The sequence below is a fragment of the Silurus aristotelis genome (assembly GCF_946808225.1).
Source record: "Silurus aristotelis genome assembly, chromosome: 2".
NCBI classification, from domain to species: Eukaryota; Metazoa; Chordata; class Actinopteri; order Siluriformes; family Siluridae; genus Silurus; species Silurus aristotelis.
The window spans coordinates 5,577,496-5,604,995 of NC_139575.1; the positions used below are offsets into that span (position 1 = coordinate 5,577,496).

General features: G+C 36.9%; 1 protein-coding gene and 2 long non-coding RNA genes across 6 annotated transcripts in view; 2 read left to right on the forward strand and 1 right to left on the reverse strand.

Annotated features, from left to right (window-relative positions):
- The window catches only part of LOC310737758 (obscurin-like), a 380,181-nt gene that overhangs the window by 129,602 nt on the left and 223,079 nt on the right, over window positions 1–27,500 (forward strand). The window contains exon 1 of one of the 4 annotated variants that reach the window (XR_014536890.1): window positions 21,791–21,809. The exons of the other annotated variants lie outside the window; for them this stretch is intronic. The gene's annotated coding sequence lies outside the window, so the exon portion shown is untranslated. Of the gene's footprint in view, window positions 1–21,790; window positions 21,810–27,500 lie in introns of those variants that run through there. 4 annotated transcript variants of the gene reach the window in all.
- Window positions 1,402–4,577, forward strand: LOC310739284. The gene is made up of 3 exons (XR_014537329.1): window positions 1,402–1,491; window positions 2,622–2,668; window positions 4,372–4,577. It is a non-coding gene; the product is annotated as an uncharacterized lncRNA (long non-coding RNA).
- The window catches only part of LOC310739326, a 224,718-nt gene continuing 218,952 nt past the window's right edge, over window positions 21,735–27,500 (reverse strand). Inside the window, exon 2 of the long non-coding RNA XR_014537348.1 lies at window positions 21,735–21,877. This is a non-coding gene — a long non-coding RNA (uncharacterized lncRNA). The remainder of the gene's footprint in view (window positions 21,878–27,500) is intronic.

Consider the following 27,500-nt stretch of genomic DNA (forward strand, 5'->3'; position numbering starts at 1 on the left):
CTTAACATCATCATTACCACCACCATCATCATCATCATCATCATCACCATTATCATCACCACCATCATCATCATCATTACCACCGCCATCACCATCATCATCGTCACCATCATCATCATCACCATCATTACCACCACCATCATCATCATCACCATCATCATCATCACCATCATCATTGCCACTATCCCTATCAAAATCTTCCTTCTCCTCCGTCCAATCATCATTACAACCACAATCACTGTCATCGTCACCATCATCACCATTATCATCATCATCATCATTATCACCACCATCACCATCATCACCATCAGCATCATCATCATCGATGACACTATCCCTATCAAAAGCTTCCTTCTCCTCCGTCCCATCATCATTACAACCAAAATCACTGTCATCGTCACCATTATCACCATCATCATCATTACCACCACCATCATCATCATCACCATCACCGTCATTATCGCCACTATCCCTATCAAAAGCTTCCTTCTCCTCCGTCCCATCATCATTACAACCAAAATCACTGTCATTGTCACCATCATCATCATCATCATCAGTACCACCATCATCATCATCATCACCATTATCACCATCATCGTTACCATCATCATCACCACCATCCGTATCAATATTTTCATTCTCCTCCTTCCCATCATTACCCCCACAATCACTGTCATCATCACCATCATCGCCATCATCATCAGCATCATCATCATCATCATCATCACCACAATCATCATCCTCATCATCATCACCACCATCCGTATCAATATCTTCCTTCTCATCATCACCACAATCACTGTCATCATCACCATCATTACCATTACCATCATCTTCATCATCACCATTATTATCATCACCATCGACATCATCATTACCACCACCATCACCATCATCATCACTATCATCACCATCATCATCACCATCACCATCATCATCATCATCATCACCATCATCATTACCACCACCATCATCATCATCATCATCACCATTATCATCACCACCATCATCATCATCATTACCACCGCCATCACCATCATCATCGTCACCATCATCATCATCACCATCATCACCACCACCATCATCATCATCATCACCATTATCATCATCACCATCATCATCATCATCATCATTACCACCACCATCATCCCCATCATCATCATCACCATCATCATCACCACTATCCCTATCAACATCTTTCTTCTTATCATTTTCATCATCATTATTACCACCATCACTGTCATCATCCTCATCATCATCACCATCATCAACACCATCAGGTGAGTCTCCTCATGTGTACGTCAGACCCATAACTTTAATGAATCATATCCCTTATAAATGATTAGCATGTAGGTTAAAGTGAATGTCTGCTTGTTTTTCTTTAGGGATTTCCAGCTTTCACTGTGATCACGGTGTCTGTAATTCTGCTGCTGCTTCCGATTGGAATCATATTCCTCACTTTCACTCTTCAAAAGAGACGCAGGATGGACGGTACATAAACTTAAACACATGATAAAATATAAACATAATTATAAGCATTTATTAAATACAGACAGAGAAATCTAAGTTATAAAACAAACTTATTGTCAACACAGATGCAGTTCATGTAAGATAGTTAAGTACAACACATACCTACTAATTATTTCCAGCAACTTTTCCTACAGCAGTTTTACCTTGACTTTTGGACCAGTTTTGTCATGCAAATGTGTTCTACTGTAGATCTGTTACATTAATATATATATATATATATATATATATATATATATATATATATATATATATATATATATATATATATATATATATATATATATATATATATATACATTTATATCCATGAACAAGAATCAATGGATTAAATTTCGTGACTATAATCACAAAATGCCATGGGACTGGGCTCCACTGTACAGTTCTGTTCTAATCACTCTATGGGTTTTTGGCAGCATTTAGCATCCAGGAAACATTCCAAAACCTACTTTTCTTTGGAAGCCATTCCTTTGTTCATACTGTATGTATTTGTGCTTTGGAATGTTATTATGCTCCATGATTCATTCTATACTTATTAGACCTTCAGTCTCAGTTTAAGATAAGCAGGCCTATATATGTTTTATTGTGTATAATGTTCTTTGGGTGATTAGCTGACTTTTCAGATGAAATATATATATTTTTTAATGACTCCCAGGTATTATGTTATGGGTCTGATCAGCCCATAACACAATATAGCATTATGTGTTATACATTATTTTGGGGTCATTTATGTGAACTTGAATTTGTTCAATCCATGAAAATAGGCTTTGATTTATCTTTCCTCCCCCAAATTCTGGATATGTTATAGATTATGAGAGATTGTTGTCACATTCCGTGATTAATGAATTAATTTTAACCTGCCACATTCTACATTATAAACTTATGACATATGAACTTGTATAACTATGATATTGTAATTTTTATCTACAAAATCAAAACCCTTGACCTGTAATTTTGTGCCATTTTCACATGCAAATTTACTTATATAATTATTGGAGATAAATAAATACAGGATGTCTGGAGATCATGACATCACAAACTGAAAATAACAGCATTAATACCTACTGATTAGGTGACTGTGTTTTTCCCAACAGATTCTGTTACCCAGAATTCTGTCCAAAACTCAGTAAGTGACCAAGGGGTAATTCTCTTTATACAGTGAGGGAAATAAGTATTTGAACACCCTGCTATTTTGCAAGTTCTCCCACTTAGAAATCATGGAGGGGTTTGAAATGGTCATCGTAGGTGCATGTCCACTGTGAGAGACATAATCTAAAAAAAAAATCCAGAAATCACAATGTATGATTTTTAAACTATTTATTTGTATGATACAGCTGAAAATAAGTATTTGAACACCTGTCTATCAGCTAGAATTCTGACCCTCAAAGACCTGTTAGTCTGCTTTTAAAATGTCCACCTCCACTAAATTTAATATCCTAAATTAGATGCACCTGTTTGAGGTCGTTAGCTGCATAAAGACACCTGTCCACCCCATACAATCAGTAAGAATCCAACTACTAACATGGCCAAGACCAAAGAGCTGTCCAAAGACACTAGAGACAAAATTGTACACCTCCACAAGGCTGGAAAGGGCTACGGGGAAATTGGCAAGCAGCTTGGTGAAAAAAGGTCCACTGTTGGAGCAATCATTAGAAAATGGAAGAAGCTAAACATGACTGTCAATCTCCCTCGGACTGGGGCTCCATGCAAGATCTCACCTCGTGGGGTCTCAATGATCCTAAGGAAGGTGAGAAATCAGTCCAGAACTACACGGGAGGAGCTGGTCAATGACCTGAAAAGAGCTGGGACCACCATTTCCAAGGTTACTGTTGGTAATACACTAAGACGTCATGGTTTGAAATCATGCATGGCACCGAAGGTTCCCCTGCTTAAACCAGCACATGTCCAGGCACGTCTTAGGTTTGCTAATGACCATTTGGATGATACAGAGGAGTCATGGGAGAAAGTCATGTGGTCAGATGAGACCAAAATACAACTTTTGGGTCATAATTCCACTAAACGTGTTTGGAGGAAGAAGAATGATGAGTACCATCCCAAGAACACCATCCCTACTGTGAAGCATGGGGGTGGTAGCATCATGCTTTGGGGGTGTTTTTCTGCACATGGGACAGGGCGACTGCACTGTATTAAGGAGAGGATGACCGGGGCCATGTATTGCGAGATTTTGGGGAACAACCTCTTTCCCTCAGTTAGAGCATTAAAGATGGGTCGAGGCTGGGTCTTCCAACATGACAATGACCCGAAGCACACAGCCAGGATAACCAAGGAGTGGCTCTGTAAGAAGCATATCAAGTTTCTGGCATGGCCTAGCCAGTCTCCAGACCTAAACCCAGTAGAGAATCTTTGGAGGGAGCTCAAACTCCATGTTTCTCAGCGACAGGCCAGAAACCTGACTGATCTAGAGAAGATCTGTGTGGAGGAGTGGGCCAAAATCCCTCCTGCGGTGTGTGCAAACCTGGTGAAAAACTACAGGAAACATTTGACCTCTGTAATTGCAAACAAAGGCTACTGTACCAAATATTAACATTGACTTTCTCAGGTGTTCAAATACTTATTTGCAGCTGTATCATACAAATAAATAGTTAAAAAATCATACATTGTGATTTCTGGATTTTTTTTTTAGATTATGTCTCTCACAGTGGACATGCACCTACGATGACAATTTCAGACCCCTCCATGATTTCTAAGTGGGAGAACTTGCAAAATAGCAGGGTGTTCAAATACTTATTTTCCTCACTGTATGTTTATGAGTCTGTTCAGTTACAAACCTTATTTCCATTTAAGAAAAGGGCAAATCAATGTGTGTTTCTGTTGATCCCTTAGGTTCCTCTTGCTGTCTCTAATTATGAGGAGATTAAAGACACCAAACGATGTTCTACCTCAGAAGCTGGAACCTCCACAGTTTACTCAACTGCTCAAATACCCATAATCCCCTCTGCGCCTTCTCAGACTGTTTATGTAGAAATAGAGTTTCCCACAATCTCCTGTGATTCTGCAGTTCATTCTACTGCTCAACTACCCACAATGCCCTCTGAGCCTTCTCAGACTGTTTATGCAGAGATAGAGGTTCCTACAAAAAAGGAAATCTACTTGACAACTCACTTACCCACAAGTCTCTCTGCTGAGAAATCTGTTGAAGCTTTGACTTATGCAAAAGTGAGTTCTCACTCCTAAGCCACCAGCTCTAATAATTCACCAGGGTTCTGGAGGAGGGTTGTCTTATTTCACTGTGTACTGCGTCAGCTATATATGGTTGAAATGTCAATGAACACTTCTTGACTTGATTTGATTTGACTTGACTGTTGTTCATTTTCTATTTACCTCCCGTGTTTCTCACATTATCCTCTAGATGGCAGCAGAGGCAACAAACCAATTAAAAATGGCCGCCTAACAACTATTGTTTAGAGCTGGAAGGTGATTCCACAGTTGTAGTGATATTTACACCTTATAACGTATATACTTAAAACGTATATAATTCAAAATGGCAATTATCCAGCAAACATTCTAAAGACATTAAAACAATCAGGAGATTCTTTTGAAATATTCCTTTGTATTTTTTTTTCCATATAATTATTGGGTCTATTCATGTATTTATAATTTTCATCAGTGACTTTGAGATGATCATATAAAGTTTAAAATGGTCACTTCCTGTTAAACGTATCACTAACATTGCTGTTGACATGAATTATTTATTTAATTAATTTTTTTATAAAATAATTGATGGGTCATGGAAAATATTTGTTCGAGCATGAAATGAGATGTTTAATGAGGTGCTGTTTTTTCATGATCTTTAATATGTGGGTTTTCACATTTTCTTTTATTTGAAGCATGAACTTTGGTGGTTGTAAATGACCGATTTTACAAATGTCTTTTGGGTTTACGTATTTGAAAATTAAATAATTGGAAAAATATCATGACAAATAAATGACATTATAATTGTAGAATCGCCCTGCAAGCGTCTGCCTGTGAACTGAGAGTGATGCTGTTGTGAAAGAAGCTGAAACAAAAGTATTGTTTGAATATGTAGAGGTGTTATTCCCAGAACAGCAACAGGAACTGGTATATGTTTTGTGCTCTAGAGGGCAGTAGAGGCTTTCTGACATTAGAGCAGTACACACTGGCGTATTAATTATCCTCACTGAAGTTAAACCTGGAGCACTGAGAGGAAAAATAACTCATATGGAGAAAGATGTTCAGATGTTCAGCAAGTAACAGGATATTCAGGAGGAGGAGTCCTTATCAAGTGCAAGTATAATACAGAATTTACACAAAACCTAAAAAATTTCTGTAAGGGTTCAAGGCCAGGCTGTTCTAACCAAATAAAGACAAGAGATAAAAACATGTGGGTAACTTTAGGAAGATTCAGGGTGATGACAGAGAGCTCACTGCTCATTTCTAGTTATTTCACCAACCTGTAATCTGCTGATTTGGTGTTATCAAACAGTGAGCATCTTCTTGGAAACTGACATGTGTTGCTACAGTTTTGAAGAGAGGAATGTTGTCCCGGGATTCTATCTACAACAGGCCTGCGTCTTCTTTGTCGTATTTTCTGTTTAATGATGCACTAAACCAGGGGTGGCCAACCAGTCAAGCGACCAAGAGCCACATTTTTTACCGTGTTACCGCAAAGAGCCACATCATACTCATGGGCACACATGAACATCACCCATCCCTTCCTCTCACACACACACCTCTGCTCAGCCAGATTTATTGTAAATGTCACACACCAACATGATAATGACAGAAATTGACTCCTATAGTACTAAGACCACAGGCCAGTCATTTTCAACAATGAACATTGTGTGCACTGTCTCACACACAAACTCTCAGTTCAACCAAGTCCACAAACAAAAAAATTATCATTTACAATAGCGTTTTTCTTTTACTATGCAGGTTGCTTAGTGGGACTTCTGCCATTCCAGGTCAGAGTGCAACTGTAAATCAATAGCCATGTTAATGTCCCATACTCTGTGGTAAACAGTGTGGTGGGACAGTTGGACGTCTGATACCATGCGGTTTAGTTTGTCGTTTTCAGAAGACAAGATTTCAACAACGTCACTAAGGCATTTTTAATGAAGTCCCCTTCATTGTATGGCTTTTTAGCTTGTGTAATGTTCCAAACCAGTTAAAACTGTATCTGCTTTTTTGCCTGACTTTTTAAAGTGACCAACTTGTGCATTTGAAGTTCAGTCCCTTTTGGAAATTCCTGGTTGATGTTAGCATGGAGTGAGCTGAAGTGGCGCTGAAGATTTGAAACTTTGAAATGCGCTAATGACGCCTGACATAAGGCAGAATGACATGTCATTACGTTCAACAAAAAAATATAAACTCTCCCACTTGGTTAAAAACGTCCTGTGTTCAGCTCCATATTTTTGTTTTGTTATTTTGTTTTGCCATTTTTTCTTGCCATTTTGAGAGCAAACTTGACATAAATTTTTTACTTTAAGTAAGTAAACAATTTGCATATTGAAGTTGTTTTTTTTTTTTTTTAAATGTGCATGTTCGCTTTGCTTGAGTTCATTACGGTATTTTTGTCAAATGCGCATGTGCGTGAGAGTAAAAGCTAATTTAAGTCTTAAAAATACAGTATTGAACTCAAGCGAAGCAAACACGCACATTAAAAAAAACAAACACAAACTTCCATATGAACGTAAGAGAAAGATGAAACCAGGCAAAAAGCCGCATGTGGCTCGAGAGCCGCGGGTTGGCCACCCCTGCACTGAACCCTATTAAATTAAGAAAGTTCTGGAATGCAGGCAGGTCATTTCAGTACCCAGTCTCTTCTTTTTTGCAGATATGCTGCTGTAATGGCTGTAGTATGTGGTTTTATGGTCTGTCTTGCTCAAATATGCATAGTCTTCCCTGAAAAAGACATTAGATGGAGGCATTTGTTGCTCTTAAACCTGTATATACCTTTTAGCATTTATGGTGCTTTTCCAGATATCTTAACAATAATGCACCCTTATATCATCAAACATGCTGAGCACAGATAACATGCTGGATGGTCCCTCTGATCTTTAGTGACCACAGTGGACAATATTTTCAAAAGAAAATTTACAATTTATTTTTCCACTTTGTCTCAGTCCATTTTAAATTAGCTTTGGCCCAGAGAAGATGGTAGAATTTCTGGATAATGTTAACATGTGTTTTTATCTTTGGATGATACATCTTTACCCTGCATTTGTGGAAGAAATTGCAATCTGTGATTAAGAAAATGATTTCTGGATGTGTTTCTGAGCCCATGCAGTGATCTATATTACATACTTCTCAGAATCTTTCTTAGACTTTATTTGATATTATGTACTGTGAGATATTCAAAGTCTTTGCAATTTGACATTGAGAAACTTTATTCTGAAATTGTTTCACAATTTGTTCCTCAACATCAAATATATGAATGAATGAACTTGGTCACATTTTACTGAACATTCACCCTCCTTAAAGACATGCCATATCTTGATATTAACTGTATATAACATCTATTTCACAAGTTAGTCTTGCATGGTTGCTGTTGTCTATAATCGTTTTTACCTTCTTGCTCAGGTTATGTTTTTATGTTCCTGTTTTGTTACTTGGTGTTTTGTTTTTGTTTGTAAAAGCTATTTTATTTTTGCAGTTTTAATAAAAGCATCCATTCCATGCTCCTTACATGACTGCTTTTTTTATTTATGTGATCTATGACATATACTGATGACCTCTAGTGACTTTTAATGTTTGCACTCTCTATTTCCCATAAAAGTAAATTAAACTGATTTCCCAGTAAACCAAAGTGGAAATTACTCTACATGTTCCTGATAATGCTCTGTGTGCTTATATCATTTGTTCTACAACATTCTAGTGTTTAAGTCATCGAATTTGGATCTAAAGGTTGTGGGTTTAAATCCCAGTTACACCAAGCTGCCTCTCCTGGGGCCCCAGAGTAAGGCCCTTAACCTCAAAGCTGCTCAGTTATATAAATAAGATAAAGGTTAGTTGCTCTGGATAAGGGCATCTGCCAAATGCTGTAAATGTAAACAGTAAAGACTATCATAGTAGATTGTTTTGTTAGAGTATTTGGTGGTCAATTATGGTATTGTGGCCTGAACCAGGAAGATGTTATAAGAGTCAGAGCACATGGTGAAGATTGTTACAGCTGCAATAATCTTTTATGTTCTGAATTCTCCTTAGCAATAATAATATATAGATGTAATAATAGCTGTTTTTTCACTTCTTATGTCATGTCTTTGCTCATATAAGCTCATCAAGTGTCTCTATTATAGGAAGCTAAAAAGATATATCACAATATTCAAGAGATTGAAGGGCAGTACAGACATTTTTCCTGGAGATATAATTAATTTGTATAAAATAAGCCTATGTCTGTCTATTAATATTTTTTTCACTTAAATGATGTAAAAGTGTTGAGGTATTTATGTTGAATGAATTTAGAACTGCTCAATGTTGTTACATAATTGCATAGGAACAGAGAAATTTGTAAGTTATAAAACAGAATACTATTTAAGCCATTGCATTATAATAATAAGTCCAATAAGCAATACATTGCTACATTTTCTTGTCTTGTGTCATTTTACAGTAAGTTTGCATTAGAACCATGCTATCTCGGATATCGGATTTAGACATTTCTGCATTGGCCCCATAATAACTTTATAAGGTGCATATGGGTTGTAGGTTGACCTAAGTGTATGTCAGTGTTTAAAATTCACCAGTATCTCAGGATTGTAACAAACAGGTCTGGCATCTTTCACTATGAATTCATTATGTTTATGGTCTTGTCCACACACCCAGTTATTCTTACCTGCCATGGATTAGGCGCCATAATTCCGTCATTTCATAGACCACAAGGCAGATTACACCCTAGATACTGCCACAAACATTGTCCCTACAAACAGGCTCACAGCCCATGCCAATTTACTATTCCAATATGGAGGAGTGCATTCCAAAGGCTTTTGACCAAGATTGCATCTGGTTGTGCAGTTTTTCGGCTTCTGCTAGCATTTTCTTTTTGGAAAAGAAAAGTGTGGTTTCTTGCCTCGCATCACTATTTGGGTTTCAACCAAATCCCACTCAAATATTTCAGGATACAAAGTGGGAAATGAAGAACCCACAAAGAACCCATATAGACAAATAAAGAATATGCAAAAAACCTTACAAACAGTTTAATTCATGATCAAGCAGTGGCACATGAATATGTAATGCAGAAATGCTGATGGTATTTAGATTTCGCCAAAGATTTCTTTCCCCCTAAGATGACATCACTGCAGAGTTTCTCCTCCCACACTGCTGTACATTTTCTGTTTTCCCCCTGTGTTTCTTATACTATCTTCTAGATGGAAGCAGAAGCAAATAAACAATTCAAAATGGCCTAATATTTCAATATGTTTAAACATTACAGTTAGATTCAAATCTTTAATCTTTTTACTTTTCCTTGTTAGAGAATGATAAAAGCTTACTTGTGCTTGATAAAAAAAAAAAAAAAAGTGGTTGCACAGTGACAGTGACATGGTTGCACAGTATAGCCAATCCACCTATGATATCTGGGAGGAAACCTGCTGTTAATACCCACAACCAGAAGGCCTAGAAAGTATAAAACATAAAAATAAGGAGACGTTTTCCTTGTATGATGACATAGCAAAGCAAATGTTCATTGTAAGTATTGGAAATGTCATGCTGTTGAATACTGGTGTGAAGCTCAAGGTTTATTTTACACAGATCAACATTACAGTTACTGGTGAGTTTGTAGAGCCATACTACATTAACTATTTTGATATTACAGAGACTTTGTGTGAAGCATAAAGTCAGTACACATCCTAACCAGGTCTAGCCTGTAATATTATTGGTGATTATTGAGCATACATCTACTAGGCATCACAATCCGACTCAAATTTGCTGACTCTGCTGATGCACTTTGCATATTCAGCCTAAGGTCTATGTAGTGTTTTTGTCTAGGAATGCATACCTCTTTATTTTGTGAATATACAATAAACACATAAACACATTTTATTCCAAGTAGATAGATACAAGTTTAAACTGTAGTAAATTTTTTGTTGAGATTTTATGGAAAATATAAGGCAATTTTACATTTCTTAGATGCAACATGTCTCAAAAGAGTTGGGACACAGCCATGTTTCACTGTGTAGCACCCCATCTACTTTTAACTAACCATCTGTATACAACTGAGAAATCAGGAGACCAGTTGCAGAGTTTTGGGAGAGGAATGTTATCCTATTCATATCTGATACATAAATGAAACTGCTCAACAGTTCTTGGTCTTTTCTGTCCTAATTCTTGTTTCATGATGCACCAAAAGTTTTCAGTTGGTAAAAAGTCTGGGCTACTATGAAGCCATGCTGTTTTAATAAAGGCAGAATAAGGTTTAGCTGCTGCGTCGGAACGCTTTGGGAACGTGACTGCGTTGTCCACGCTCTGAACAATGAGTCTAAACAGTCAAAATAGAAGGCAGGCTGTCACCGGCAGGGTGACGTCACAACCAGGAAGTATGAAACACCCTTCTGTAACTGAGAATTAAGTGCTTAAGGGACACTGAAGGTGTGGCAAGAGACGCAACATCTCGTTCCCTCAGGGAACTAAGGTTACATAACATGGCCTAGAGATGTTTCCTTTCAAGAACTCGAGCTGTGTCTGAACACTTTGGGAATGAGAGTCCAATAACACCACACCGACCAGTCCCTGACAAGTGTGAATGAGCATGGTTATGTTGAAGTACAGAGGTGCCAGGAGTGGCACAGAGGTCAAGGTTGTAAAACCTGGCAAAGGTGAGCGGGGTTGACCAGCCCGCAGCGTCACAGAGGTCTTGGAGGGAAAATTTTGGAGGAAGTTGAAAATCTGTGTTGCCCAGCGACAGCTCCAAATCATCACTGCTCTAGAGGAGATCTGCATGGAGAAATGGGCCAAACTACCAGCAACAGTGTGTAAAAACCTTGTGGAGACTGACAGAAAACATTTGATCTCTGTCATTGCCAACAAAGTTTATATAATAAGTATTGAGATGAACTTTTGTTATTGACCAAATACCTATTTTCCACCATAATTTGCAAATAAATTCTTTAAAAATCAGACAATGTGATTTTCTGGATTTTTTTTTTTTCCTCATTTTGTCTCTCATAGTTGATGTGTACCTATAATGAAAATTACAGGCCTCTGTCTCATTTTTTTTTAAGTGGGAGAACTTGCACATACGGTGGCTGACTAAATACTTTTTTGCCCCACATTTGACACTCTTCTATTTATAGAGAAATAGACTAAAAAATATGGATTTTTTATTTGCTTAATTTATTGAATTTTTATTTGATAACTGATGTACTACTACTGAGTTACCAATGCTGCACTGTTCAGTGTTGATCTTATCACCTAGATGTTACATAATGAAAAACTTTTCAAAGTGCACATAATGTCATTTTTATGTAAAAGAGAAGGCAGTTACTTTATTGAAATTATTGCATAATCCTTTTTATATGTTCAAAAAGAAATAATGTGACTCTGTGGGAGTATTGATCCTTAGAATTTTAGAATTAACTGTACCTTTCCCACTCATTTACACACCTTGTGCTCTAGAGGGCAGTAGAGGCCGTCTGTCATACCTTTGTATGTTTGTTTGCACACTGGAACTGACCGAATTTTGCATTCACAAATATTTCATACACACAGTAATTGTACTGTACAGTACAGTTTTCCAATAAAAGCAAAAGGGGAATTTATTTTGCATCACCTCCTGGTTATTATGCAAATGAATTGAGCACACATTTACAGAGCAGGACAGAGACAGTAACAGTGTAGCAGAACAGTAGCTTTAATATCTTTCTGAAGTGGATTTTGTGTGAAGATCTAAGAGTGTGAACTCAGGATGAAGATCCTCCTCCTCATCTTCATCCTCTGCATGATCTCAGGTAAAGAAATACACTTTATAATAATTCTTACTATTTGCAGCAGTGTTACATGAAGGAAGGTTTTGCTCAGATGGATATATGGTGTTTTGTTAGATGGAGGAGACTCCAATGAACTAACAGGATATTTAGGAGGAAGAGTAATAATCAAGTGCAAGTATGATACAGAATACACACAAAACCTAAATTATTTCTGCAAGGATTCATGGTCAAACTGTTCTGTATCGACTGAAGATATAAACGAGTGGGTAAATTTTTCGGGAAGATTTTCACCGTTTGATGACCCAAAATCAGCAGAGATCAGGGTAATAATCAGAAATCTCTCTGAAGAGGACACTGGAAAATACCAATGTGGATTTGTTAAGAGTTGGGGGACAAACATTTGCACACCTGTGAAACTGGATATGCAACTGGATGTGCAGGAAGGTGAGTCTCCCACCACTGCATTCTGTTTATATTTACAAAGCGCTAGTGTCATTAGCGAAGTTGGAAAATACAAAGTAAAAAGTAATTATGCTTCATCACTAAACTTATGCAACATTTTAGGAGAGTCATACTTTTCCCATTCTGGCCTTCAGATTATTAAAATCATAAGTCCATTAAAATTTGTATTAACTGTAATTATTATACCTAATTACATTACATAATAACAATCCCTACACTTTCCTATTGAACATTTCCTATTAATCTTTCAGGTTCATATGTGTAAATGTATGCTTTATAAATGTCAGAGTGTTGGACACATATGTATAAAGACTGACTTAATTGCTTGTGATTTGCAGTTCTGTCCTATGAGCAGTCCATCAGTAAGTGTGTCCAAGCAGGAGAAGATTTGGAATTTAGTTGTAAATACACAGAAAAGATCAAGAATGGGTGCAAGTTAATTTGTAAGATACAACAAGAAAATTGTTGTTCTCCTATATTATCTGGTCAGTTATCTTTGCATAATGACACAGAAGGATCGGCCCTCAGTGTGAGTATTGAAAATTTAAATGAGCAGGACTCTGGTGAATACTGGGGTGGAGCTGAGGTTTTTTTCATCATAATCATCCCGGCAGTTAATGGTGAGTTTAAAGAGACATGGAGACACACTCCATTAACTATATAACTATCAGTGCACATAGCCAGTCTACACTTCCTACACAAGCATGTGATATTATTGCCAGTTTGTGAATATAACAATAATGGCAGTACAAATAAAGCAATCATTTATTATCTACTTATACTAGAATCATTACCATCACCAACAGCAGTGGAACAATCCTCCGTCTTACCATCAACTAACCCTGCTCCAACTTCTACTGAAGGTGGTAAATCAGATGCACATCACACATATGCTAACTCCATGAATTTTGAATCTGGTCACTTATGCATGATCAGCATGTCGGTTACAGTGACTGTTTTTTTTCCAGGACTCACTCTGATCGTTGTGTCTGTACTTGTGATGCTGTTTCTTATTGGAATATCAGTCCACAGTCTGATTCTTCAAATAGGACACAGGATTAAAGGTAGCCATTGACATGTTACCTTAATGATTATAACAATGGTTTTATACATTTAGTTTGGTTTAATACACTATATAGACAAAAGTATTGGGACACCTGACTTTCCCAGCCATATGTGGTTCTTTCTCAAACGGTTATCGCAAAGCTGTTTACAATTTTATAGGACATGTTTGGATGCAGTAGCAGGAAATTTTCCGTTCAATTGAGCATGAAAGCAAACTTCATGAAGATGTGTTTAACATGGTTTGGAGTGGAAGATCTCCTGCTATTAAGCTCTGACCTCAACCCTATTAAACACCTTTGGGATGAATTGGAATGCTGACTGCACCCCAAGCCTCCTCACCCCACGTACATTAATACCTGACTTTACTAATGCCCTTGTGTCTGAATCTCAACAAAATCGCAACTCTAAAATCTAGCGGAACGTCTTCCCAGAAAAGTGGAGGGAATTCAAAGGGAAAATTGGGACTAAATGTGAAAATCAATTCTTAAAATCCACATATCATATTTATGACTATGTGTCCACAAACTTTTGGCAATGGTTCTGGTTTTCATTCCTGAGAGCCGGTTACTGTTTTGCATTTTCAACTTCCCAAAACATGCTAGTGAATGGATTTGCTCACAAATAGCTTCTAGGTGTTGATGAGTGACCATGTTTGTGTGTGTGTGTGTGTGTGTGTGTGTGTGTGTGTGTGTGTGTGTGTGTGTGTGTGTGTGTGTGTGTAATAATTACTAACTACATATTTTAGCAGGTAAAACCTTTTTTGCCAAGAGTTCTGCCCACGACTCAGGAAACAAACAAAAGGTAATTGCCTTCACCACTATTGCTGCTGTGTGTTCATTAGCAAAATGTATTTCCTTTTTAAAACTGAAAACATTTATATATTTCGTTTTGCTTCTCTTTGCTTTCAGAGACCTTTGCATGATCCTGCTCCAAATATTTATTCCAACACAATTTTGCATACATCCCCCTCTGATTCTGCTACATGTATTTATGTTATTGCTGACCCTCCCACAATCCCTCCTGATCAGGACATCTATTACAATGTTTAGTTACCCACAGTTCTGTTTGCTTCCTCAAACATACTGCTCAACACTGAGGTTTGAAATACATATCTGTGAACTTCCAAGCCAATGCCTCCAGTTTTAATAATGCTATTCTCAACATTGTCTCATGTGATTATGTCTCAGTTACTCCTGTTGCTTAATGTGACCAATCGGACATTATTAAGGCTCAATGCTCCTGGTGATGTAACTCTACTGATCTGACTCTACTGATACCCTTTCTTAATTTTATTCTGCTTCTCCAACCTGTCAAAATCTATACAATATGTGTAGCAAAGATGTGTAGTTTTAAAATTGTAGCTATTTCGAGATTTTTGCAACTGTCCTGTCAGGTAGTTGGAAAACTTGCATGCAGCTTTTGAGGGAGAGATCAGTACATTATTGTGTGGTTCAGATCTTCTTGGCTTGACCCTGTGGTTTCTGTGAAGATGTTTTGGCTCTTCTGTTTTATATGTTGCAGCATTCGTGTTTCCCTGGTTGCTTCTGCTTGGTGTAGGATTTCACTTTTGAGCACATTAGACTCATCTACATGTAACTGTCACCTATTAAAAAACACACAATATTTAAGGGGCTGGTGTAATCAGAAATAGCAGTAAATGCCTAATGCCTAATAATCGCAGATTGTGGGGTATTTTCCTGTGGTTATATTCATTCTCTATTTTGTTCTATGTGTAATGATTTATAAAGGAGCAAATTCTTTTTATTTTTTTTATATCAAGAATTTGAATAACCTTCAAACTGTAACACAACAAGTTTTTACTCTACAATTATTTTTTTTGTATCTTTATTTGTATAATGCTTTTAACTAGACACTGTTTTAGAACACACAATGTTTATTGGAAAACTTTCAGGTTCCTCTCTATGGCAGAATTTATCTTACAAACTGAATTGAGTGATTGTTTTTTGTATTGTAAACACATAGTCTTCAGTAGTGGCTATGGAGAAAACTTCCCAGCTTGGTTAATGTTTTCATAATTAAACTTTAAAAAATTGAAATTAGATTGTCATTTGTGGGTTTTTTGTCCGCCATATGTTGCAATATTGTTCCTTTGCACCTTTCCCCGGTTGGTCTCTGTCATTTTTTTTTTTTAATTACATTTGCTTTGCACTACCTTTGTCATAGAAAATAAAAAAACACAGAAGTATTTATGAATTACTTTTCTCCAAAAATAAAAAAGTGAGTAAACCACTTCATTATACCACAACTTCCGCTCAGATCTCGGCATGCTTGTCAGACATATCTTCGTGGATGAGTGCTCACCAACTAAAACTCAACCCCAGCAAATCAGAACTAACCCTAACCCTAACCCTAACTAACCCTAACCCTAACCCAAGATCTCCAAATAACACTTCATGACTGTATGCTCTCGCCTTTCAGCCACTGCTCGTAACCATGAGGTAACTATGGACAATGAACTGCCATTCTTCCCACATGTCGCTAATGTGGCTCGCTCCTGTCGATTTCTTCTCTACAACATCCGAAGAATTCGACCATTTCTGTCCACACAGGCTGCACAAGTGCTTGTTCAGTCTCTTGTCATTTCAAGACTACTGCAACTCTCTCCTGGCAGGTCTTTCCCTGAACTCTATTTGTCCACTGCAAATGATCCAAAACTCAGCTGCATGACGTGTTCAATCTGCCCAAGTTCTTCCACACCACCCCACTGCTGCTCTCTACACTGGCTTCCAGTAGCTCTATGTATCAGATTCAAAACACTGATGCCTGCCTGCAAGGCCAAAAATGGACCAGCGCCATCTTACTTTAGAGACCTCATCACATCTCGCACTGCACCACACTGTCTGAGATCCTCCAGCACTGCTCCACTGGTACCCCTTCTCTCAGAATGAGAGGTAAGTAAAGTGTACTTAGGCTCTTCTTTGTTCTGGCACCGAGGTGGTGGAATGAAGTTCCCCTTAGTTGTCCGTACAGCGGCGTCCCTGACTATCTTCAAGCAACGATTGAAGGAATACCTCTTCCTAAATCACTTAATTTAGCACTTTCCAAATTTGCCTTGTAGAATTCAAGAGTTATCTTTATATTAAGTTTGTAATCTTGCGTACTAGTGTAGATCTATTCATTGCTAGAGACTTAAAGCACTTTTGTACGTCGTTCTGGATAAGTTCGTCTGCTAAATGCCGCAAATGTAAATGTAAAAAAATGGGAGCAAGGAAATTTAAATGCACATTGGGGGAGTAGCAAACAGGTTCCAGTGAATATTCTTAACAAATTTGGGAAACAACATTGGAACAATGGGGACATTTATTGTGCACAAGAGTGAAAATACACAATTGTGACAGGACCTTAAAATCCTTCAACTTGTCAACTATGTGTTTTTACTGAATGCCTAATATAAATTGCCATGGAATTTTTCTGCAGTGATTCTTTTTCTCACTGTTTCTGCACTATTCACCCTCTGTTACACACACTGTGCTCTGTAGATCAGTCCACCCTAAAATACATTAAATATCCTTAGTGAAGCTAATCCTGGGGCATTTTCTGGCATACATTTGAAAACATTTTGCACTGCACTGACGTAGTTCACACACACTTACTGTACAGTTCTTTCTAATAAAAACAAAAGAGGAAGTCATTACTTCAGTACCTCCTGATTATGTTGCAAATGAAGACAGCACTGTTACAGAGCAGGAAACTAACAGTAACAGTGTTTAACAGAACATGAGTTTTATTATCTATCTGGAGTTGGTGTGAAGATCTGAGTGTGAACTCAGGATAAAGATCCTCACCCTCTGCCTGATCTCAAGTAAAGAAATGCACTTCATAATAATCCTTATTATCAGCAGCATTGTTACATGAAGGAAAGCATTGCTTTGGTGGCTTTAGCTGTTTTGTTACATTGGAGGAGCTTCTATGGGGGTATATTCAGGAGGAAGATAACTATTCACTGTAGAAGTCACTAAGACATACGGGTTTGAAAATGATATACATTTTAGACACTTACACATTGAAAAATAGGTGAATCTCTAACAACCGCATTCTATTTATTTTTACAAAACTCAAATAGTCTTAGCAGATGTGGAAAACACAAAGTACACCGTTATCTTAATTCATTGTTGTACTTAAGTATTATATTAGGAAAATTTCATTATTTTGTAGACAACCACGTATAATAATAATAATGTGTCCTGATTCTTGACCACACACCCACTTCCAAGAAAATTTTCATTCAGACCTTTCATATAGTGAGATGCCAATTAAACATTATTTTCTCATATATTGGTTGGGAGGCATCTGTGCATTCTTATTTTAACTAAATTAATATTGAAAGCAAATTTAATAAAAAACAAAAAAAAAAAATTATCTGCCTCCTAATCCCATCCAGTCTTGTTTATTGCCTATTTTCCATTCATTAGCCACCAGAGACTCTTATTTTCTCTATTCATTGTTTACATACATGCTTTTCACTGTTGGTGTTTGCTAATGTCTATATCTACTATTTAATTAATATAATATATGTAATTAATTTACACTTAATTAATTTTAATTAAATAAATTAACACTGGTATCTACTTTTTATTCTTCCGGCTGCTCCCATTTGGGGTCACCACAGCAGATCATCCGTCTCCATACCCCCCTGTCCTCTACATCTGCCTCTTTCACCCCAACTACCTCCATGTCTTCCTTCACCACATCCATAAACCTCCTCCTTGGCCTTCCTCTTTTCCTCCTTCCTGGTGGCTATGATATACCCTGTGTCCCTCCTCTGCACATGTCCAAACCATCTCAATCTCGCCTCCCTCATCTTGTCTCCAAAACGTCCTACATGTGCTGTCCTGTCTAATAAATTAATTTCTGTCCATCGTCGTCACTCCCAACGAAAACCTCAACATCTTCAGGTCTGCTACCTCCAGCTCCGCCTCCTGTCTTTTACTCAATGCCACTGTCTCTAAACCATACAACATCTCAGGTTTTGCCACAGTCCAATAAACTTTCCCTTTCACTTTCACAGATACTTTTCTATCACAAATCACTTCTGCTATCACTCTTCTCCACCCACTGAAACCCCTAGTCTGCTTTGATCCCTAGGAGAGACCTTGGTGATGCAGTATAGTTACCTTGTGTCTTTGCGCTGTGCTCAGTCTTGCCATGGCGATGAATCTGTGTCATAAAACTGTCTTTAACAGCTTCACCTAAATAACATAGTTCAGCTGTTCCTGATCCAGTTTTAAGGCTCCTACACAGTTGTTTATGTTTCAGTTATATGAAATTGATAGTCATTAGCACCTGCTTGGTATAATTGGGTAATGATACACCTGACTTTAAATCTTTACAACTTCTTACTTTGTACAAATCAGTGTGCAAAAGTAAAAAATTGACATAGTCACACCAAATATTAATCTGATTTGGATTTTTGCTGTTAATTTACTTTCCAATTTTTTAATTGATAAAAACAATTTTTTTTTTTTAAGCATTCTCACATTACAGTATTTTTTCTTACTTAAAAATGCACAGTACTGTGTATGCATTTTATAGCATCTGGAATGATGCTATTTAAAACTTACAGTATGCAATATGTTGATTGACAATATTTTTTACAACTTTAATACAAGTAGATCCCTAAAAAGCAAGGAAATAAGGACATGTGAAAAAAAACCCCACCATAACACAATATAAGTAAAAATCTTTGAGAGAAGCTAGACAGGGTATTGTATGCATATGTTTGCATAAGAAAAAATGAATTTGAAGGGTTTAATTTGGATTCAAGGGTTTTTCGGGCTCCTCGCAGTGAAATGCCCACATTTATTGATGTGACCATGTTGCTTTAAAAACCTCTAATGTTGCTTTCCTCAACCTTATTATATTCCTACTAGGCTTAGTTCTGCTATCATCTGTTTTTTTTCCTCTTATATTAGTTGTTCCTCAGGAAACGATTTACAATAAGGGTAAATGATTAATCATGTGCCATCATTTGAATGAATAGATTACTACCTTATGAACTAATGGTCAATAAAAGCAAACCAACCAGAATCAAATAAACTACTAATCATAGCCTTGACTGGAGTCCTAAATATATTCATGTGTAAACAACTACATGTTAACATGGTTTCATTCGCATCTTCTTTAAATTGAGTTTATAATATGCCCTTGAAAACTCACGACATTGAGCTGTATTAACAGATCACGAGCTGAGTCTAATCTGTATGAATGTTCAAATATGAATTTGCTCATGCAAGACATACAGACAGCTCAATTTCTCAGAAAAATAAGCATAAGAACTACTAGGTAGAGCCGTATGTAGCAAAAACAATCCATTCTTTTTGCTGCATACATTATAATCACCTTTTAATTTTACTTGTTTATACCTGTGGATGTTTATCTGTAAATGTTTTTTAATTTACCTAGAGAACATTTCTATTTTAATTCCATTCTTCCATTTACGCATAGTTTCTCTGTCATTTTAAACCATTGCTTATGCTCCTAGGCACCAGGCACATATAATTAGAGTATCTATAGATCTACAGAGGAGATTATAGGTCCTACGGCAGTTTTTATAAAGCTAGGTCCACACGGTAAGCAATCTATGTATCTTAATCAGCCAGAAGGGGAAGTGGTAAATGCATCAGAGACTGATTAAGATCCTGATAAAGACACAGCGCTGTCACTGATTAGCAGCGGCTGTCAGAGTGTGTAATGGAACATGACACATTAACATTTTTTTTAAGTGAAGTTGGTGTGGAGATCTGTGAGTGTGAACACAGGATGAAGATCCTCCTCATCTTTACCATCTGCCTGATCTCAGGTAATGAAGTGTACTTTATAAAAATCCTCACTATCAGCAGCAGTGTCACATGAAGAAAGGTTTTTCTCAGATGGATATTTGGTGTTTTATTTTAGATGAAGGAGCCTCTGAAGAAGTTACAGGATATTCAGGAGGAGGAGTCCTTATCAAGTGCAAGTATGATGCCGGATATTCACAAAAGCAAAAGATTTTCTGTAAGGGTTCATGGCCAAACTGTACTGTCCAAGTAAAGACAGGAGCAAAAGGTTATCAGTTAACTGGAAGATTCTCACTGTTTGATGACACCAAATCAGCAGAGATCAGAGTGATGATGAGAGAGCTTATCGTAGAGGACACTGGGACGTACCACTGTGGAGTTAATATACGATTTCGGAACAGTAGTTATAAGTTGTTGTCAGTTGAATTAAAGGTAAAAGAAGGTGAGTCTCAAACCACTGCTGTCTGTTTATCCCAAAGAGCCAATAACAATAACACAGACGGTAAATACAAAGTAGAAAAGTAATTATGCATTGTTACTATAATTATAATTATTATAATTAATTTACTCTTCTTCTCTTTCTCTTTACATTTTCATCTGTCTCCCAATACTAGTCTTGTGTTTTTTGAAGAAACATGTTGTGATCAGATTGATATGTTAATATACACTTTAATTGTCTAAAGTGTTGGCTGAGCTAAAATAGGATACAGATACACATATAAACTGACCTCATTGGTTGTGATTTGCAGATCTGTCCTATGAGAAGTCTATCAGTAAGATTGGTTATGTTGGCCGAGATTTGGACATCATCTGTAAATACCCACAATCCGTCAGAAGTAAGCCCAAGTTTCTCTGCATGATGAAGCCGCAAAGTTCTGATTGCTCTTATAAAGAATCTGTTAAAGAAAGTAGAAAAACTTTAAATGTAGGGAAATTTTCCCTGTATGACGACAAAGCAAAACAACACCTCAGTGTGAGTTTTAGGAATGTAAATAAACGGGACTCTGGTGAATACTGGTGTGGAGCTGAATCAGTGTCGAAATCTGATCATGGATACAATGTTTATTTCACACAAATCAGCCTAAAAGTTACTGGTGAGTTTGTGACTTGGAGACACTCTGCATTAAACTGTTTGACTGTTTTTTTTTTTTACAAAACACTTTTTAATGTAACTGCTTTATCAGTTAACTTTCTACTTCTGATTATTTAGCCTAAATTATGTTTATTAGGCTAAAAGTCTGTTTTCTGTTCTTCCTGTGCCATGTATTTTTGCTTAGCTAAACTTCCTGTGGCTTATCAGATGCAAATAATATCAACTCTGCAATTATTTGAATTTTTCATAGAACCACAAATCCCAGTTTCAACCTCAATGTCACCAAAATCTACATCTTCATTAACTTCATCATCCTCCTCATCATTATTATCTAAACCTACTCCTTCAGATTCAGCAGGTAATTCTGCTCAGATGCACACCACAGCCGTACTCTAACTACACGACTTGTGGAATCTGATACCATCAGCATGATTAGAATGTAGGTTAAAGTGTTTGTTTCTCTTCCAGGGTTTCCAGCATTCACTATGATCACTGTGTCTGTAGTTCTGCTGCTGCTTCTGATTGGAATTTCAATACTCAATGTGATTCTAAAAAAGAGATGCAAGATGCCAGGTACACACCCCATAAACACAGAATAACATGTTTAACACAAAATTCCAGAATCAGGATGTTCATAAATCCATGTTTGGGATGTGCTTATGAGCTCTGGTTGCTTTTTTCTGTGAAGCTTTTGAATATTTGGTGGGTGCCATTACAATTTGTTGTCTCTCTCTCTCTCTCTCTCTCTCTCTCTCTCTCTCTCTCTCTCTCTCTCTCTCTCTCTCTCTCTCTCTCAATATCAGTTGAATTGATAAGCTCATAATCAAATGTGATTTATAATTGTATATTAATCTAATAATTAAAAAAAGATATCTGCATGCAGATCTTTTTATTTGTTTTACTATTATCCTCAATCATTAGTCAAAACTCTCTCATAACATCTAAAATAAAAAGAACAATAGAATATAGAACCATGACTAATTTTTTTTTATTTTTTTTTATTTTAGAAGGTGCAGTTTTTGTCCAAGATTCACAAAACAACCATGTGGTAAGAGTCTTCATATGAGTGGGTCTGTGTTTGTTTAGCACTTATTTCTTCATTACTGATTTGCACTGTTGCTCTTTGCTCTCAGGCTCCTCTTGATGTCTGTCATTATGAGGATATTAACAACATCAGGCGACTTCATGCTCCTAACCCTGGAGCTTCCACAGTTTACTCTTTTACAAAATTTTCCATAATCCCCTGTGATGCTTCTCAAACTGTTTATGCCAATATGTTGTCACACACAGGTTCCCATGAGTCGATTTCTGCTACTCCACAATTATCCAAAGACCTCTTTGATGAGGATATCTACTCCACAGCTCAGTTACCCACACGCCTCTCTGATACTTTAGTTGTCTGAGAAATCAGATGCTGCAACTATTTTTATTTAAATACCATTAAAGATTCTTTCCAAGATTTTTAAGTAGAAAAAGGTCTTGTTTGGTTATGCTTTAGTTATTTTATGTGGCTAGTTTTGCAACATTAGAGCTCCAAGAAAGTGGCACTGGAACTGTACTGTTTTTTTTTTTTTCTTTTTTTTTTTGTTGAGATTTTTGTTTCTTCTTCAAACAATATTTAAAGCAGTGGCTGTAATATGGATTGTATAATTTTTTTTTCCTATTGTTTAGAAAGCTTCAAGCTTACAGTTTGTGCAGGTATATCTGATACTGATTTGCATGATTTGTGAAACATAAGGATTTTGTCTAATCCTGGCATTTATCCCACCTTTCTCCACATTTACAAGCCATTTATCTCTGTTTGGGCTATTATTTTGTCAATAAAAGAGAAACTGCATTTTAACAATGCTTGCTGGTCAAGTTTCATCCTTGCTCATATTACATTATGAAGCTGCGATGGTGAGGAATTTAAGACTCGAGCAATTGTGATATGAGTAGATGTCTTGCCATTCTTGGCTTTTGTTGTTGCTTTTACAGCAGGGTACAGAAGGGGGCTCAGAACACAACCCTGAGCTCCAGGGCTGATTGTGAGGGTGGATAAGGTGTGTTTGCCCACCTGTACAGATTGTGGTCTGTCTGTCAGGAAGTTGGAAATCCATTAACACAGGAATGGGAGTCCCAGGACCTTTAACTTAGATTTGAGTGTGGAGTGAATTATGGTGTTAAATGCTGAACTGTAGTTCACAAACAGCGTTTTCACATAATTCCTTTTTCTGCAGTTCAGGTGGCTCATCGTTGTGTGTAAAAGATGTGGAATGGCGTCTTCTGTACAGCGGTTCTGACGGCACTGTGTCCAGCAATGAAGCTATAATGAAGTCTCTGACCACTCTTTCAAAGCACTTCATTACTACTGAGGTCAGGGTTGCAGGGTGGTCATTGAGGCAGGCGGGCTGGGGTTTCTTGGAACAATGTTGGACTGTTTGAAGCATGAGGGGACTACAGACTGCTCCAGAAATAGGTTGAATATCTTGATGAACACCAATGCTAGTTGGTTAGTGCAGGCTTTCATAACCCAACCTGGGATGCCATCTGGTCCTGCTGCCTTCCTGGTATTCACTTTCCTGAATGCCCTCCTCACATCATGCTTCCAGATGGTGAACATGTTTACCTCTCCGGCTCTCTCAGCGTGCATGTGGTTGTGCTGCTAGCATGGTTAGCTGCAGTCTTGAAGCGATCGTAAAAGGTGTAGAGCACCTGGAGATCAGCTCAGCTAATTTGCATGACTTGTGAAATGTACAAATATTATCTAAACCTATAAATCGGTTTGAAAGAGGCAGATGTAGAGGACAGGTGGGGTATGGAGACTGATGATCCGCTGTGGCGACCCCTAATGGGAAAAGCCGGAAGAAGAAGAAGAAGAAGAAGAAGAATCTAAACAAATAAAAACTGTTAGATCAGACCAATTGCCATGTTGTATCTGTCAGTTAAGTGCACCTTTTAGAATATTAGACCAGTATTGTATTGGAGAGCCAAACATCCTTGTCAGTAATCCCAATTCTATAAGTTCTATAGCTAACAAGAGAATGTGAAGAGAAGAATGTGTTTGTTCTGTAAGTGTGCAAAAAGCAAGCCACTGTTTTAACGCTTCATGATAAAGTTCTTTACTTGCTCATATTACAGTGTGAAGCTATTAGAAAAAGCAATGTAAGTCTGGACCAGGCAACAGATTTTTTAGGTTTTAAAATTGAGAAACTAAATTGAGAAAAACAACAGCGGAATAAACAATTTCTATTAATATCAAACATTTACAACACTTTAAAACATATTTAACCAGAATGCTATACAGTAGTGCTTTGTAGAGATATCGAAAGTGTCATTGTGTTACACCCTAATGTACACAGACAGCAGGGAAATAGTTCATTAGTTTATTTATTAGTTGTTAATCGTTAATTCCCCCCAAAACAGCACCAGAAACTTTTGCAAATCAGACACATTCACACATCTCAGACACTGCTTTTTTCATTATTATCTGAATTATGTAGTATTCTGTTTACCTGTCACACACCTTGTGCTCTAGAACAGTGGTCCCCAACCTTTTTTGCGCCACAGACCAGATTAATGTAAATATTTTCACGGACTGGGTTTAATGTTGTACAATATTTTCACGGACTGGCCTTTAAGGTGTGGCAGATAAATAGAACTAAATACAATTATATTTTCTAAATATAATAATAAACGTGAATCCACTGTGTTGTTTTTTGTTCATTTTGCTCGCTTGGGGGTTTCAATTTAGCAGTAATGAATTATGTGTTAGCAGCCGGAGCAGCCCTTTTAAGAAGGTAGCGGATGGAGGTAAGACATGTGACCGAGGCATCTTGACATGAATCAAGAGTGAGTTATAGACAGATGTGACAGAGAGAATCTGGTAATTTTCCAAAATAAAACATCGGTCAGAATCAGATAATAAATAAAACAGAAATAATGTAAGTTATGTATTCTTCCTGTGCGGCCCGGTACCAATTGATATTGATATTGTATTACATTTATAACAGCACAATAAATAATTATATTTGGAATATAAAAAAATAATCAATATATAAAATGAGACAGAATTTCCTTAACATCCAGAGTTTTTCTGCAGCGTATCGCAAGAATGGGAATGTACAGACATAGCTTAAAAAAAAATGTTGTGAAACTTGTGAATGGAAACATGAAGCCCTGCAAACTAAGGGGGCATCAGAGCACCAAACACCCACAGATGGTTGGTAAACACCGGATGTGGCAAAAGTACACACATCCTTCACTTAAATAGAAGTACAGATACTCATGTTTTAGAATACTCAGGTAAAAGTTGAAGTATTGACTATACTTTTTTACTTAAGTTCAAGTAAAGAAGTTTGGGCTCTGACATGTACTTAATTAAAAAAGCAACCATTACTACTACCTGTTTTAGTGTCATGCTGTGAATTGGACCTCACATCACATTAAAATTAAGGGCTTTCAATCGGATGAAATACTTAATCGCAACTTAATTGCACATTTTTATCTGTTCTAAATATGATATTAATACTTTATGTTTTTAATACTCTAAGCAACATGGACATGGAGAAATATTGATGCTTTATGCAAATGTATGTTTATTATTAGTGAAATGAACCTCAACATAGAGCATGAAGACCAAAAAAATCATAATTATGGTGGTTTAAATTACATAAATCATCAGGACACCAAACGTAACCTTTTCTATGTTTCCGCACGGACAGTTATTAAGGTGATACCGGAGCAACTGTACCTCTACTAACTTTCATACTGATTACATAATCAGAGAATATTCGTTTTGATGTGAACTGCTTTATGTAAAAGACATTTTGAACTTTCTGGACATATATTTATTATGTATGTGAGGCAAAGATTCCCTGCAATTCAGGTCGTTTTATTTGTGTTTGTGAAGGGAGATGACGTGGCAGAGTAGCGCCCCCTGTCTGTCTACTTTATTTTACAAAAGCACAGCGTTTTGTTATGATTATGTGTGTACAAATAAAAGTAGACATTTTTGAATGATTTATTATTCTTATCTGTACGATCATAAAAGACAGTCATTTAAGTTCATTTCGCCATTAAGAGGAAAACAACCACAAAACGCGCCTCTAGAGGGTTAATTGTGTAAATCATGGCGGATTTTGGTGTTTGATTTGAGACTTGGCGCATCATCAATTTTATATCTAAGTAAAGAAAGGATGTCGTGAATAAATGTACGTTTCGCTGAAGGTTTTATTCTCACCTTTTTTATTTTTAGTTATTTCTTTATGTATTTATATTTTTTTAAATAAAAATTGTCAAACAGAAATGCGTTTTTAATTGATAAAGCTTTAATAAAATGCAGTGCCATTAAAAAGAAATTTGAATTTTGACAGCATTAAATATAAATATTAATACAAAACTAATTAAAAATTTTGTTATCTAATGACTGTATCCAGGCTGAACTTCCACCATATACGGTAGAACACAAGCAGAGAAAAGATGATGATGATCAGGAATGTCTCCGTTCTCAGTCATGTTTACATCACTGACTCCCTCTGTCTCATCCACATTAACCATATACTTCTTGTTGCTTTCCGTCTGCTCATTGTAAGCATCGTAAACTAGTGAGTGAGACCCAGGACTTTATACACCAGATTGAAAAAACGCACAATGACTGGTTCAATAGGTTGCTGGGCT